This window comes from Podarcis raffonei, chromosome 5, assembly GCF_027172205.1.
Source record: "Podarcis raffonei isolate rPodRaf1 chromosome 5, rPodRaf1.pri, whole genome shotgun sequence".
Lineage (NCBI taxonomy): Eukaryota > Metazoa > Chordata > Lepidosauria > Squamata > Lacertidae > Podarcis > Podarcis raffonei.
This window is the reverse complement of record NC_070606.1, coordinates 43303618-43321196: the sequence shown is the minus strand read 5'-3', so window position 1 is coordinate 43321196 and position 17579 is coordinate 43303618. Positions and strand designations below refer to the sequence as shown.

General features: G+C 41.2%; 1 protein-coding gene across 5 annotated transcripts in view; it reads left to right on the top strand.

Moving 5' to 3' along the window:
* The first annotated feature begins 9668 nt into the window (after window positions 1-9668).
* MGMT (O-6-methylguanine-DNA methyltransferase) overlaps window positions 9669-17579 on the top strand; it is a 162904-nt gene continuing 154993 nt past the window's right edge. Inside the window, exon 1 of one of the 5 annotated variants that reach the window (XM_053388885.1) lies at window positions 9669-9744. The gene's annotated coding sequence lies outside the window, so the exon portion shown is untranslated. Of the gene's footprint in view, window positions 9745-10163; window positions 10272-10345; window positions 10459-10533; window positions 10708-11600; window positions 11722-17579 lie in introns of those variants that run through there. The other 4 variants (XM_053388888.1, XM_053388886.1, XM_053388890.1 and 1 more) reach the window with 4 other exon arrangements.

Here is a 17579-nt window from a genome sequence, read left to right as displayed (position 1 = left end):
CACTTACCTGGGAGTAAATCTCATTGAACTCAATGGAGATGGTTTTTTTCCCAGTAGCCATACAAGTGATTGTGCTATAAATTGGGGGAAGGTGTGGGTTTGTTTTTTACAGCACGATCTTCAGCAAATTAATCTGCTATTTTACTTTTAAAATAGTATTTTGCACCTTCTCAGAAGCGGTTAGCTTGAAATGCAGTTTCTTCACAAGGAAAGACAAACTAACGTAATGCAACTGGGGGTGTTGTTGGGCCAAAGAGTGCAACTCCCACAGCATTTATATCTTGCATATCACAGCAGCTTTCTCCCTTCATATTTCAGAATTGTAAAAGACGGGCAAAAAAAGAACTCCTATCAAAAGAAGAGACACTGAAGACATTCATAAACATCTAGACAGAGAATTGCATTTTCAACAAGAGAACCTCAATAGTTAAGGCTACATTTGGGACACTGCTATGACCATCTTATTTTCTCATTATGCTGTCAGAGTTGGAATTCATGTCAGGTTTTGAAGCCATTGAAACAAAGGGTACTTTCATAAACATCCATTTCATAAACTACAGCATATCTAATTCTTTTCAGCTCCGAATGCAGAGTTGAACATAGAGCGTGTGGTCTACAGAGAATTTGCCTGGAAAACATAAAACAATCTACTAGGTAAGTTGGGAAGCTGTTGACATAGGAAATGGAAATGGAAATTTGTTAGTAGTCTCCTATATCTATAGTTTTATACTCTACTTTGCCTGATGCTTGCTGATTGGAGCAGTATATCTTGATGTTAGTATCCCATTTCAGAAATATTCTGACATTATCTACTTGGCAGTTTGAAAAATAGTATAAAACTCCCAATGTATTTGAGTACATGTTTCAAAACAGCAATTGCAATATCCATTTCCACTGATGCAAGAGGCATGTTAGTGCCCACTTCAAGTAGCTGCATTCCTCAGACAGCAGTATGTGCTCGATTTGAAGGAGGGGTACTCTTAAAGCATAACTTTTTTTAAAACAACCACCACCACAACCAGAATTGACTAGATTTATTTTCAATGATTCTTGGTAATGCAGAGGAGATAACAAATCTTGCCAAGCATAATTGCTGTCTCCTCTCTGACCCAAAAAGTGTGCACATTAACTCCAATAGGATTTATACATTAAAAGTGCCAGTGCAGATTTATTATTTCAGGAAAACATACCAAATTGCACTTTGCAAACCACTCTCTGTTTACAGTCGTAATGGAGCAAACATTTCAACCAAAAACATCTGCCTGACATCACAATGGGCAACTACAAATCTTAGTTCCTCACTCTGCCTTCATATTATCCAGCAGTTTGAGGTGGGTGGATGGGGGGAAATACCTGTTTCTGTGATGTCACAAAGCACCTTGTTTTCCAATTCTTGGAGCTGGTCTTAAAAATGATGTGGCGTAACATAACACAACAAGGAGGGGGAATCTGCTGCCTGCCTATTCTGGGGCAGCAGAGGGCAAGGCACATTCTTTAAAACAGCCTTCACCCAAACTAGCATGCCAATGGGAGTTGGCGAATGCTGCTTTATTGTTTTTCTTTTTTTAAAAAAAAAGGAGTCTTAAAAGGGAATGCGGCACTGTTGCGAGAACATGTAGTCCACGAGTAGAGAACTTCAGACCCAGGGTCTGAATGTGGTCTTGCAGGCCACTCTATCTGGCCCTCAGGACTCTCTTCAGGCTATACCCCCTCTCCTCCCCAGTCTGTTCCATGCCCTTGTCAAGTGCTTTGAACTGTGGTAATGCCTCCTGCTCACTTGCCTGCATGGATCTCTGACTTGGGTCTAGGTGGAATGCACCCTATTATACAAAGGTTTGAGTCGCATCTGTTTCCCCACCTTACCCACATTTTGGGCTGTCCTCTACCCCTGCTTCGCTCCCCTGTCTACACTGACATGCAGCTCTAAGAAGGTTGCCCACAACGCAGCCCTCACGCTGAAAAATCTTCCCCACCCATTTAAAAAGTATAAATACTATCTGAGGGTTATCATGGATAAGCACACTCATCCTCCACCTGCAAAGGCTTTTAAAGGGAAAACAACTCCAAAAGCCCAACAGGCACGAGCGTTTAAGGAGAGGAAGGAATGTGCATTGATTGTCACCATTGACAGAAACCCTGACAGCTGAACAACTATACATGTGGTACCATTACACACACACACACTACCAGATCTGACAAGTTGAGTGCAAAATGCCACAAGACCAATTATTAAGCAGCTTGTATGTTTGAAAACTGGCCACTTTAAGCTCCCATTGTTATGGGCCAAGAAGCAGATTGTGATTCCATCTGCCTTCCAAACAGTGCAAGTGAGTACAGTAGACCTTTGCGTAGACTGCCAGTGTTTGGCAACTCTCTCTTTTTGTTTTCTTTCTTGTCCTTTTCTTTTCGGTTTGGCAGCCTTCTGCCAATCTATATACTGTGGGCCCATGCAAACCTATTTCCTCTGTTTTCCTTTGATTCACTTGCTTTAAGCACAGGAGAAGGGAGTGACCACTGCAACTTTGCCTTTCCGGCCCTGTTGTTTTTGGAAAACATTCAAGCCTTTTAAATATTGGCTTGGTGAGCTTTGCCATGATAAAGCTGGAGGAGAACCTCTGATCTAACAGCACCACAATCACATGGAAAAATAGGAGTATGAATCATTGTTCCTTCATCTTACTATTATAGCTGTAGCAGAAGTGATGCGCAGTCTTATGGAATGTTACTAGGTTTTTGTCCAGAAAATCATGATCAGAAGCCATGTTCATGTGGATGATACCTGTGATGGGATGGTGAGCTGCTTGTGCGTAAAATCCTAGTCCCTCAGAGTTTGGCTAAGTCCACAAACCTCTGTCTCTGACGGAGCTCCTTAAGCATGGCTCCATCAGTCGCTCGTTGAATCGGACAGTGGGCGTTTACGGAACTTCTTCCAGCATAAAAGCTCCTTAACGGAAACGCGTCTTCTGGACTCTCGGCGTGACAGTTTCCGGCGAGGGGTGGGTGTCCCTACAGGAGGTCTTGAAACCTCCCCACTGTTTTCGCTTGAAGTGTCTCTGAGCCCTCCCTCCGACTCACTTTCCCTTGGAACTCCACTTCTCCCCCTGCTGGTCCCCTCCTCAGCTGAATGGTCTCTCTCACCCTCTGTGAGCCCTTTCACCTCCTGCGTCTCAGATGGCAGTTCCCTGACAATACCCCTTTTACATGCCTTCTATGCTGCTTGGATGTTTTAAGATACATACACAAGTACAAATGGAAGGATATTATGTGTGAATTCAAGGCAGAATGCATATACAGGGTGAGTCCTACAAAAGAGGCCGCGTGGATACAGAGTACACATGTTCCACGGAGCTTCTTTTAAAAGACTCACCCTTACATTTTGGGGCCATTTCTGGATGCTTGTGCTACTTATAGCTTGGATTACCATGATTAGCAAAGCATGGTTGATTTACCATGATTAGCAAAGCATTTGCCAGTGCATTAGGTTGGTAATGCATACAAGGTCAGTAAGATGACACCAAGATTGTTCCAATAAAAAGTCATTAGCTGACCCTCTTTACGTCTTCTGCTCTCCAAGCTCAATAGAGTATCTGTTCTTTCTATCAAACTCATATCATGCATGACAGAGGAAATTCGGATTTGTGGTTGATCTGGACAACTCCTTTGGTGGTCTAAATTTTAAACCACCTGTTGGCAGAGAAGTGATTTATAAATTTTAAAAACAAAATAAAGACTATTTCTTTTCTTTCTTTCTTTCTTTCTTTTTAAAAAATCAAACTTCTTCCTTCTCTTCTTTGCCTGGCCATTCAATATACTTAGACCAAAGTGACCACAAAGGCTGTGTATATATATATAACGCAAGTGTCACAAACGAGATCCTTTCAGAAACAGGAAGTAAAAGTGTTCAGTTTAAACTTTGGAAACAACTCCAATGAGATTTAAATAAAAAATAAAAAAATCTATGTATCAAAAATCTCCCACCTTTAATATGCAACTCTTTGTTAAACAGTTACTATTAAATACCGACCTGGAATCTGCTGGCAACAGTCCCAGCCTTTGTTCTCATAAGGAAGTAAGCTTAGCGCTGTTGGGAATATTATGCCAAATGTGCTCCTGAACTTGGGGGAAATGACTGTTTTGTATTTTGAGCTGTATTATGCTAAGTGAATTCTAAATCCTAGTGTTAATAATAAATAACCAGTGGCAGTTGCTATCTTAAAACACACAAATGTGGAATGCAATTAAACCTAACCTGTACAAAAAGCCCAGTGTAAATTCTAGGCTAACCTAAATTTCACTTATCTTCCCTGCTAAATGGCTCTTCCCCAACAAAACACTGCAAGGCTGCCCTTTCACCACCACCACCCTACAGCAATGCCATGTTTCTTTTCTTGCTGAACAGTGTACATTTTAATGGCGCAAAGATGCTTTATCAAGCCTTACTCCCTCTATTTTATGTAATCCAACAATTGGCTCAGGAAGGATGGTCAACCTACCAGTATGAGAAGATCAGCCTGAAAATTATTTGTGCACAACCCAAAACCGCAATCCTATCCATCCTTACCTGGGAGTCAGTGTGACTTGCTCTTGAGTAAACATGCTTTGGACTGGCCTGTTAGTCATTTGAGAGAAGTGTGATTAAGTTCAGCAGATAATTACCAAGAGCTCTCTTGTGGTAAGAGAGAGGGAACATTGACTTACAAAAACTTCTGAAAGTCAATCATAATAGTGGCTTCTTGATTCATGTATCTGTGCCAAAGTATATATTTAAAACTTAGAATAGTACATGGTCTTCCTTTATAGACTAAGGAACCAGATGTATAAATGGCCTGATCAGGGGCTTTTTCATATGTATATTTAACTTTGTGTTCTAATAATTTCTTGCAACAAGAGATCTGAAGTTAAAGGAAAGCATTAAATGGACAAATCTGCAATAAAACATCAGCATTATTTAATGGCATTAAAGGAAAACTGGATTCTTAGCTGTCTTATCAGCTCTGTCTACTACATCATATTTTAGTGAGCTTTTATAGCGGTAGACAGTGCTACAGCAACTTGATTATTTTAATACTGACCCACCCCAAGACTTTCCAGATTCAATCAACACGATCCACCGAGGAAGGCTACCTGTTCAGCTGATATACACATTTAGATAGAGATACGCATTTTGGTGTGTATTTGGTTCCCATTCAACCCAATAGCTCTATGTGATGTGCATCTCCATTGGCTGCATGTGAGAGAGGACAGGGCTTCTGTGCCTTTAATAGCAGTGTAGAAGATAGAATTTCAGCGGGTGTAACTTACATCACAAGTGCTTCTACGTAGCCATTCCCTGTGCTACATGACTATTAAAGGTGTAAGAGCCCAGCGTTCTTTTGCATCTCTCTGTCCCACTCCATCTGGATCCACTAATCCAACATATGAAAGCATAATTGACAGTGCACACCTATGCATGCCTACTCAGATGCAAGCCGCATTGCATTCAGGAGAACTGATTCAAAGGTAAAAAATGGATCTGAAGCTGGATCAGGGCCAGTGTCAGTTTTCCTTACAGAATAATGTCTGTGTGCAATTATAATTTGAGAATGCGCTCTTGGTGTGACAGAGAGGACTGGTAGAGAAATATTGAAAACAAAACTTGCAGGACTCAATAAAACGAGTTCTTTCTGCTGTGAGTGAAGCAAAGATATGCTGCGAGTCTATGGTTTCTTGATGAAATACCTTGTAAATCCTGCAAAAGAAAAGAAAAGAAAAAACAGCTAGAACAAGCCAATTTCACATAGTGGGGCCTTTGCCAGAAACATGCTATGAGGGCCTCAAGTGTTAGCTTTTTACAGCTTCCATTACCCTGGCAAAACAAACAAAGATATATTGATTGTTTCTGTGTGGGTACCATTTATTTATTTGTTTGTTGGTTTTTTTGCAGAAAATTTCAAAAGGAAATGAAAAATGGCCTGATTAGTCTCCCACTCAGTGTAAATCAAGGGTAATGTCACTAGTTTAATCAATACAAACAGTAAAATGTAAAGAACAACATAACCTATAAACTAAAACTAGAATAAAGACCGGAATTATTTATTTTACCAGGAGAAAGATGGGGAGGAAAAAACGCAGACCCCTGAATGCCTATGAAGAATTAGAATGCATTGTTGGAATTCTTACTGGTGACAGGAACAAAAATAGTGGAATTTATCAGTTACATAATCTATATTTTCCACCAGAAAAAAGCTGTATTTTACCAGACTAATAACTATTTGGTCCTTAGGCTGAAATCTCTCACCCACATATACATCCTAGGGAGTAAGCCCCATTGAACAAAGTGGGACTTGCTTTCCAGAAAAGATGAATAGGGTTGTGCTATAAGTTTACCAAGGTTGGAATCCAAAGAACCACACAGGCAGTGTAATCCTGTACATGCATATTTGGAAGTGAGCTCCATTAAACCCCATGAGGTTTAATTTTGAGGAGACATACATAGGTCATGCAAGGTGCTTGAGCTAGCCTAGTGGAAATGTAGCGGTGTTCTTAAAAGAAATGACCCTATCACCCTGACCATTTTGTAAACTGCTTCTGAAAATGCCTCGTGTAGGATGAGGTCCACTGGTAGAAAAAAAAATCATATAAAATTCCTCTTGGGCTTACATAATTTGTTTTGCTGTTCTTTGGAACCTGGCCTAATATAGCGTCATATGGACACAATCTGGAAGCAGTGAGTGACGATGGGTTTGGATATGGGAAACCTAAAGCTCAAATCCTCGCTCAGACATGGAACTCACCATCTATCAAATCCATTTGCAGCCCAGGGTTATCAAGATAAAAAGCTGCTCTGTGCTCCATGAATGAAAGATGGGGTACAAATGTAAGAAATTTGATGGGGATGCAAATTTAGCTGCACCCAGACTTTGGAACTCCCAAAAGAGACTAGCCTGGCACCCTCCTTATTGTCCTTCTGCCCACAGGTGAATATTGTTTTATTCTGACAGGCTTTTGAGAACTGACTGTTTTTATGGAAATGGTTTTTTATACTGTTGTGCTGTTTTTAATATCTGCATTTTAATAATTTGTTTTTATATTGTTTTGATTCTGTTAAACTTTAAGAACTTTTAAACTATTTTTTAGCTTTCTGTGTTTTACCCATGTTTTAATTTTTTGTAAACCACCTTGACTCTCAGCTGTGGGGAAAATGTGAGAAATAAATAAATAAGAACTTTTGACATTCCTTATTTATATCCCTGTATTGCTAAAGAGCAAAATTTGACATCTGAGTAGACATGTTGAGGACCATGCTGCACACATATATAAAAAGAGGATGCAAGTGATCTGCTTTGTTCCAAAATATTAAATAAGTCTTTCTAAATATTTGCGCGCATATATATATATATATATATATATATATACCGTATATGGTACCAATAATTTCCTTGAAGTTATTCTGAAATGTGCTACGTTATCCATATCTATCACATAATGGATAGCGCTCTTCAATATTCAGTGATGCAAATTATTTGCTAAATTTCAAAAACAATTGTTACAAACTATTCTGTGCTTTTAATCATTGATTTTAATCATTGATTTACCAACTCAGTGTTTTTTTAATGAAGCCAAGATTAACATGGACTTTTACATTCAGCAAAAGCAAAAAATCACGCCTGTCATTATTCTGAATTGCATCAAAAATCATGTCACCCATAGTGAGTGCTGAATTAATCATTTGACTAAATTATAGAGCTTGAATGAAGCTCACAACTGCATGGGCATGTAGCTCAATCCTAGTCATCCTTACATGCAAGGTAGATCACTACTATTATTCTATGCATTGTATGGGCTGAAACTCAAGAGGTGGTGACTGCCAAAAGGCCTCCCATGAGGTCACTGCTGAGGGTTAGAACTGGGGTTTTTCCAGCTCTCATTCTTAGCTGGAAAGTCCTGGAGGACCTGTTCCCTGCCTGGCAGGCCTTTCCCACCTGGCCTGGGAGGGCAGAGCCCTGTCTGACTCCCACTACAAAAACTGAGGCTGTTGAACAGACTTTGGGGCTGAAAGGTTCACCTGCTAGATTTCTACCTGGAACTCCTGGAATCTTGCATCTTGGTGAATGGGGTGTCTCGGGGGTGGAGTGCAACACTATTGTTTAGCTCAGATCATTCAAATGAAGACTTCTTGTGTACAAAGGAAGAAATGCAGGCCCAAGCCACAAAGAAAACTGTGCCCTGCCTAGGACACAGCTCAGTAAAGTTTTCAATTTCATGTCTGATTCCTGGAATATGGAGTGCTTTCCCCTCATCATGGAGCAACTGCAGTTGGTCCCTGTTTCCAACACGGTTTACTTAAGCATAGTCAGAGTTAGGCTGTATACATATTTACTCCAGGTCCAATATGCTCCCGCTATTGGTGTTTGAAGCCAATTACACTATGACGTTAGCCACAATCCATCTGTAGCCCATGGCTTCTTGAGAAGTACTCCTGTTTATGATGTGCTTTTCCTCAAACCATCTGATTTCCAAACTGCAGTTAAGCTGAGGTGTGTACATTTCAGGTAGCTGTTGTGCATGCACAGATGATACGTTCAGTGAACTAGACTTCAACACTGTAAAACAAATTGGGTCACCCACTCAACATGATATAGTGTACGTAACTTTAGGCATACCAAAGCCCATCGAGTCTTTAAAACTGTGCTTCAAAAAGCCATGTCCATCTTCTGGAATGTACATGTGGCTGACACCCTCCCTTTTCATTTCTGCTAGGCAAAGGTAATTGGTAAACATTATGGCCTGCCAGTAGTTGCAATATATTTTTTAGTATTTCTAGAACTGCCCATGTACTTTTTATTTTATAGAAGAAAGGCTAGTAGCAAACAGCCCTTCATTATAAGATTGTACAGTACTATTAATTAGGGTTGCCCCCTTTAAAAAACAAAAAGCCCTTGCTCTCTTACCTTTCAACAGCTGATATACAAAATTTGTTCTGATGGAAGTGTTCTGCTCACTTATTTTCATGCCAGAAATAACATCAGCACCTGTATTTCACAACATAGGAAGCAATTAAAGGTACTGGTGTCCAGTAAACTGATGGTGATAATAATGCTTAAGGTTTGTACAGTGCTGTACAGTGTTTCATATGAAAAATCTCTTGATAAACTTCATTTCTCTCTTTTTTCACAAGTCAATTTTTAAAGTAACAGGAAGGAAATCGAAGTAAAATACGTCCCTTTTGGCACCCAGATCACAGACCCTCTAGAGACCACAGTCTAAGAACCCCTGCCCCATATGGCTGATTATGAAGGACCTGCCCCCAACCGGATTTCACATCACATACCAAAACAGAACCAAAATAGCAGAATGCCTCTGAGAATAAACAGGCTACCTCTCCGCAAGTCACAGTGGTACCTACCCAAACTTATTGGGAAAGATGCTTTTGGAAAAGTGCAGCCTCTCCTCTGAGCTTCCCTATAGTGCCTGCTTGGCTTCTTGGTCATAAGATGTGATAAACTGGAAACCTATTCTAACACCCACCCACACCCAAACTAGAGCTAAAAAGAGTAGAGGAATGAGGTATGGTTAAGTCGCTGCATTGGGAGAAGTAGGTATGTGGAGCATGCTGGGAATTGTAGTTTACACTATCGGAAATAAGCTGCTCGGCTTTCACCGCTTCAACTACAACTCCCACAAGGCAAACCACCTCTGCGCAACACATTTGCCCCTTTCCGTTCAGCGGAGGAAAACCCGGCCGTTCTACTTCGTCTCTTTCAGGTTAGCCAAAGCGTGTGTGTCGCAGAAGCTCAGCCGGGGAGTTCCAGCTCTCTGCGCATGCAACTCAGAAATAAAGCCGTTTTCAGCTTTAGGAGCTGCAGTAGTAGCAGCAGCAGCAGCAGCAGCAGCAGCTGTGTAACTAGGCGGCATGTTTACTCTCTGAGAAGCTTAGAACTGTTGAGTTTTGCAGTGCAAGCTCTTGCAAACTGCAGAGGAATAGACGAGGCCTGGTCCCTTCCCAAGGCGGCTGCCAAACGACAGGCGGGGTGGGATGGGGGGCGATGCATGCTTACTCGGAAGCAAGTCGCACCGGGTTCAATGGGGTCTCACGCCCGCCTAGCCAGCTTAATACAGAGGATTGCAGTGTCGCTTTACGGATGGCTACGCCTTCTGCCTCCACTCATTTGACACTCATTGGTCGGCCGACGGCTTAGGGATTGTCTCAGCCCGGCGGTCGTGCTAAAAAATAAAAAGGTCGTCGGAAAGCATCCACCCCCTGCCCCGGAGCAGTGAGCGTCTGGGCGCAGGTGCGGGCCAGTGGCCTCTTCAGCTGTTAAAACCCAGAGAAGAAGTCCGGGCTCCCCCCCCCCCAGTTTTGTCTAATCTCTTCTTGTCCCTCCTCCCGCTTCCTTAACCTCCCGTCATCCCGCACTTTCGCTCGTCTTTCTTTCCCGCCCAGAAGTGCCTTAAGAGCCTTCTTCCCTGTGCTTGCAGGTGAGCCCCTTCGTATCCCGGGCAAGGGACTTGTTTGTTGAGCTGGTAAAACAGTGAGCCTGACGGGACGGGGGAACGTGTGAACAAGTGTCCTTCCAGAAAGGAGCGGTAAAAGAGAAACGCAGCGCTGATTTAACACCACCTGCTTTATATCGCTATCGTTGCCTCTCTGGTGCTTTAAAACAAAAACAAACCACAACTCGTGTGCCCGGCGTGCGTGTGGCCCGGATTCCTTTGCCAAGCGCCAAGGTGTCTTTTCCTCCCTATTGCATCCGGCGTTCAGAGATAAGAGGGGGAAATGGCCTATATTCGGGGCGCAGGCAGCTTGTATAACTTGCAAGACTTTTAAAAGGAAAACCATGATGAGTTTGGCGCTTTGCTTTTCCTCGCTGGAAATTTGCTGAAGTCTCCCGGGCTCGAGGGGGTGGCGTGCAACCGAGGGGAAAGTGCGGCGAAGGAGAAAGTCCAACCCCAAAGGGCTTTTTTTTTCTCTCGGCTCGCCACAAATTTCCACTCCGTTCAAAGAGGAACTCTCTCTCTCTCCTTCCTAAGCGAGTGTTTTGGTTTCAGTTCAATTCCACCCAAGGCCCTCACCCTTCTCCTTTCCCACGCGCTTCCGTTGGTTTCTTCGGCTTGTTTGTTTTCCCTTCTTAGCTCCGCCGTACTCGGCGGTTTTGTAACATGCTGTGCGTTTCTCTGGTGGAGGGAGGGTAATGTCAAGCTGCGGCGTCCCGAAGAGGGAATTCTCAAAAGGAGAGCTGTACTTAAAGAGCGGCTCTGAAAGTTGACTTCCTAATAAAAAGCGCCCAGCAGGGTTGCTTAGAAAACAAACGAGCCTTTTAAATATATAAATAAACACACACACACACACACGCCTCTTTTCCTCAGCCTGGTGAATATTCTGGAGGGGTAATCATGCCCCCTCTTTCTATATTGAAATCAGTTGCTGCCTCGTGTCCAAAATCTCCATATGCCTCTATGACACAGGTGCTTTCTGTGACATAGTTATGCTATAAAACATGGTCAGTCCCACCTCTGCATATCTTTTTTAATGCACTGCCACTACAAGCCATTTTAATTGCAATAGCCTTCATTTTTGTATTTGTGCTCAACAGCTCCACTTCAAAATACTTATATTCTCTGGAACAGGGGTTCTCGAGCTGTGGTCTGTGAGCTTCATTCAAGGGACCCATGACGTGTCTGTGAAAATACCATTGAAAAGTGCATGACACCTAGCACAGCATATTGAAATTGCTACTAGAGGTAGGCATATTATTTATGTGGTCTGCCAAGACCCTCTGCAGTTTTCAAGTGGTCTGTGTAGGGGGGTGGGTGGAATTGGGAATAATTACCCTGGAGCAGGGTGCTCCAACTTTTCATATCAAGTGGGCTGCAAGAGTACTTTGTCGTGGAACCCACTAGCTTTGTCATACCTGCAAGTGGGGGTGGGGGGAGAGCAAGGCCAAAATTTGACCTTCTCCGGGCCTCATGCTTCCCAAAGTGAGGCACTAGACTTTGGGAAGGAGGGCCGAGGCTCTGGTGGGATCACAGAGTCCTCCCACTTCCTTCCCAAAGCTGGGAAAGCACTTACTAGGCTTTGGGAAAGAGGAGAAAGACTCTGGGACCCTGTCAGAGCCCTCAGGTCTCCTTCCCAAATCCCAGAGCCTCGCTTACCTGGCTTTGGGAAGGCAGCACGAGGGCTGAGGGGACAACAAATGTAGGCCGCACATTGGATACTCTGCTCTAGAAAGTTGTACAACCCTCTCTGTATTAATTAACATGTATATAGGATGGCCTTTATGTGTTCCCCGGCAGTTCAGAATCTAGATATTAAGAGAATAGAATACAGTGGTACCTCAGGTTTAGTACTTAATACATTCTGGAGGTCCGTACTTAACCTGAAACTGTTCTTAACCTGAAGCACCACTTTAGCTAATGGGGCCTCCTGCTGCTGCCGCGTTGCTGGAGCATGATTTCTGTTCTCATCCTGAAGCAAAGTTCTTAACCTGAAGCACTGTTTCTGTATTAGTGGAGTCTGTAACCTGAAGCGTATGTAACCTGAAGCGTATGTAACTCGAGGTACCACTGTACAAGTTTGATGTGAGAACAGCTCCTACTGTATTTTGGTGTGTTTGAATAGGAAATAGGCTAAGTAAGTTCTCTGAAACCAAGTTAGTCTTATTTTACTCTGCCAAAACTAAATATATTTATATTAAAGACCCTTTTCAGATCTGCATTTCATTGAAAACCAAGCTACGTTTATCTTGAATAGTTTAAAAGTGATGGCAATCTAAATGTTGTTACCATTGCCTCTAGGTTACCTTAAGAGGTAATCAGCTGGTGGACAAGTAGACATTTGGGGGGTGGCGATTGAAATGTTTTGGGAGCAATGCCAGATTTTTAGTAACTGTTCATCTAGGGAGCTCCAAAACACTTGATTGTTAAATGCCAGTATTGCAGTTTCAAGTGCTCAGGTAACCAGGTATAGGGTGGCATTATGCTATGCTTTATTCTGAGGAGACACATTGCAATGAATGGACCTAGCTTAGTCATGTTCATTAATATCAGTGGGTTTTTGCTGAATAAAGTGTAGTTGAACACCACCCACGCTGCCGGTAGTTTTTCCAGCCCTGTAACCCATGTTTATTCATTGCCTTTATCTAGTTAGCCAAAAGCTTTGCAGACTTTGATGGTGTGCTAATAGGTCACAATGATTCCCTCTTTTGAAATAAATACATATTTTAAAGATTTCGGAGTAGCTTATGAATCCAGGTAGGTGTGCTTGCAAGCCAGCGTCAGCGACTTTTATCTGCAGCCTGATCCATGACAAGTTAATTACACCACTTATGCAGCAACTGCACAGATGCTCTATAGGAAGCTATAGTAGTTATACTGTAACTTGTGTTACCCTGGCTACTTTATCTCCTGATAACTCTGTAATTAACTTGTCACCACTGTTTAATGCTTAACGTATGTAGAGAATCAGTTAATGGCATCGCTAAAGTGATAGTAGCCTGAAGGAGAAGCTCATGCCCACTGGGAAGGCTATCAGGGATTGCTTAAACACAAAACACCCGGGCCTGACCTGGAAAGGCATTAAGAAGCTCATTTGTTAGGGCGCTTTGGGTAGAATGTTAAGAGTGTTCCTGATAAACATACAGCTAGTGTTCAACAGCCCTCTTTAAAGTACAGATTTTGGAATTTCATTAATTTCCAGTAGCAAAAAAAGCAGCAATATAATAGGTGTATTTTCAGCCTAAATGAAGTTTGAGAGAGAACGAGGGGTTTTGTTAACATTACCGCATATGTAATCATACAGTTAAGAATGTTACCCTGTCTGAACAATACATAACTACTTCTTACACTACCCTAGAGACCACTAACGTAAAAGATGACACCCTACTGCACATGTTAAAAACTTTAGGTTATACGGTGGTGGCTTCTCTCAATCAGATCAGAGATGAATCATAGTCTCATGGGAACATAATACTGTTCCTTTCTGCACCATTCTCAAGAATAGTGAGCCTTTCTGGGCACAATGCAGCTCTTTTATAGAGAGTTCTAGTTTCTTGCTGGAAAGAAACTGCTGCCTGTTATTAGGGATAAATTTGCATGTTTTGAAGAAACTTACAGAATGAACAAAAATCCTAGATGTGTGATAGCTTAAATTCTAAACTTTATGTTTATGAACGCATCATGTACTTTTAAAGATTTCCCGTGTTAGAATAATTTCCTGTTTGCAACACTTGTGTAGTCAGCAAAGTATCCAGTGCTGTCTGTATTGCCCATTCCCAGAAGTCGAAGGGCGAAACTGAATGCACGTTCTACCAATAGCATAACTCGTAAAAGCAAGCACTTGTTAAATCTATTTGTTTTTATTATAGACATCGATCTGCCAGTCGCAATAATGCATTTATGGACATTTTTCTGCAAGCACAGCGCTGGTGGCAGTTTTTACTGACAAATTGAGTCATATGGACAGTAGTTCAAAATAAGCTTACTTTATTGACAGATTGTGCAGTTCTCTAGTTCACAGAGTCTTCTTAAGATATTTGGATTGGCAAAAAAAGAGAGAATATAGCAGAAATATAAGACAACTGGTCTAATTTTTGAAGGGGGAACCTGTAAAATTGGTGTCGTAGGAAGCCATGTTTTTCAGCAATTTTAATTGTGGGTAATTTTAGATTATGAAAGTGCTATGGTGCCACATGAACAAAGTTAGCTGGTAGACAATGGAGCCCAAAGCATCTTGCATCTCACTTTGTGCAGACATTTAGGATGAGCCTAGGAAGTTTAGGAAGTCTGAAAAGGTCTCTCCAAAGCTGAAAGTATCAAGGATAACAACCACTGATTGTCTGTCCTACATGAGTTTGCCATTTTGTTCTCTGTTCACTTGGTTTGGAAGGATGCTATTGGTGCTTTGGTAGTTTGTTTCAGTTTCCACCACCCTGAATCATTTGGGGTCTTTAATGAACTTGTCCACTTCAGTGGTTATCTCTGATTCCACAAAATTTATGTCGTTAATAGTCCCAGTTTCATCCTTACTGGGCACCACTGCTTGCTTGCTGCCCTCCATTATGAAAACTGTTCATTGCATGTACAAACTTCTTTCAACCAATACTTATTAGTAGATACAGTGGTACCTCAGGTTAAGTACTTAATTCGTTCCGGAGGTCCGTTCTTAACCTGAAACTGTTCTTAACCTGAAGCACCACTTTAGCTAATGGGGCCTCCTGCTGCCGCGTCGCCGGACCACAATTTCTGTTCTCATCCTGAAGCAAAGTTCTTAACCTGAGGTACTATTTCTGGGTTAGCGGAGTCTGTAACCTGAAGCATATGTAACCCAAGGTACCACTGTAGCATACTAATTACTAATGCTGCCTTGTAGATGATGGTGCTGATGAATCAGTTGCCATTATAATGATATTTAAATTGTGTTACTGTGATTTAGATCAATCAGTGTAAAATGCAAGCAATGAAATAATTATCTTCAGTATGGAGACCATTCAGATGCAGGATACTGCTTTGGCATTTATTTACAGTGCTCTTCAGGACTTTGGTGTTCTTGAATGACTTTTCCACTGCTCAGTAAAGTGTCAAAGAAGACCCTCTGAAAAAAACAAGTCCAAGTGATAGTACTGTATATTGAGCACAAAGTTTAGAACAGAGCATTGCTTTTGCAGAGGTCAAATAAGTAGAATAGCTACTTATAAAAGCATGCCATTGGCCAGATCTCTTTTAACCAGTGAAGTGCCGCAAATTCACACTTCATTGAACTTGTTTGTGATAACTATTTATTGAATTGAATTTATATCCTTCCCTTCTGAGCAAGCCCAAGGTGGCAAACAAATACATAGCAAAAAGTTTTTTAAAAAACAAAAACAACAAAAACCCATTCGAAAACAGTTGAAACATTCTAAAAGCAATTAAACATTCTGGGAGCATATCTGAGAACTTGGCTTTAGAGAGACGAACAAAATGCCATCTGACAGTACAATTTCTTGACCAACTTTACTATCTTTGAAGGGAATGTTCACAAAGTCATGCACAATGCATGTGAAAATAATGCTGTTATTGATAGGAACTGTTTATCCTGTGAAGCAAATAATCTTTGGAAAGATGAATACTCAAAGTTGGGTGGGTATCTCACCATAAAGATTATACTGTGCACACTTATGACTAGTCCCGTTGACTTACCTGCTCCTTCCAGGCTATGTGAGAGTGTCTCCTGGGTGTAAATAGCATCCTGAACAGCAAAATAAGTGAAATATTTTGGCTTTATCTGGCACTAAGCTCCTGAAGTATAAAAAGGATGGTTAGAAACAGAGCGGGGTTCTATAGGACCAGCACTTCGTAGATTGCACCCAGTGGGTTTAAGATGGGGCAAGTGCAAATGTATTTATTGTCTTGTGTGGTTTATAGTTACTGCCTAAGCTGTTGCTTTCTGAAATTGGAGCTAGGTGGTAGAAATGCGCTTGAATTGGAGGGGTAAGAAGATTGCTGCTATAATTATTGCAAATAAAAGTCATCTGTTAGTGGATATGCTTTGTTTTATATGGTGCCATTAATATTTAAAATGTGGATTTGAATTCTTTTCAGTTATCTCCATTTAGTGGTTGTTGATAATTCCATAGTGAGAATCTCTAAGAATATGATTAACCCTCAGGGTCATCTTATAATGTAATTATTAATGATTGATTCTGTTTATCCTTGAAATCAATATAAAAAGGAAAATTGCTTGGCATATATTTGGGCTTGATTTCTTACGTTTGGTAAACATGACTGCTAGTATTGGCTTTATATATTAAAACACATTTGAGGGATCTAAAAGTGTGCAGCTTAGTTTTTAAATAATTATGGCGATACATGGTGGTTCTTACATGACATATGTTAATATGGCCAATAGTGTTAACATCTCCTGCCACTAATAGTTAGGGTGGGGATGTATAGTAATTGATCTTCCTGGGAGTGCTGTAATGTAAAAACAATTCAGGCTGTTTGAAGTATATTTTACAAGTGTGCATTGGGCCTTTGGGATGTTACATTGAAAAACCCAATTGTACAGTTACCATGGGAACCCAATTAGAATAGATTGCTTAGGTTTTTTAGTCTTTTCATCTTGACCAAAAAATCTAATGTACTTTAAATGTTTTCATATGGAATTTTATGCATAGTCTGGATTGATGTAATAATAGCTTTTATTTGAATGCTAAAATGAGACTGTATCCACTGTGTATCAGGGTTTCCCTTCACCACCACAGAAAGATAATATTTTGGAATATGCATACATATTTAAACCCTGTGCTAGCTATCGTATGTTTCTTTTTAATTGTAGTCAGGTTTAGTGATTTTTAACACTGTTTCAATAATCCTGAAAAACAAGACTGTTCGTCCATGACTCTTCTCCTGTTGGTAGAATTTGTTGACTGCTTTCAGATATTTAAAGGTACTCACAATGAAGAGAAAGGTGCGCTCACCCTATCCACAGGGGACAGGAATAGAAGCAATGGGAATAAATGACTGAGAAGTAGATTTAAATCAAACATCGGTAAGAACAGTAGTTTAGCAGCAGAATGAGCAGTTTAAGGGAGCTGTGGGATCTCCTTCCTGGAGGTTTTCAG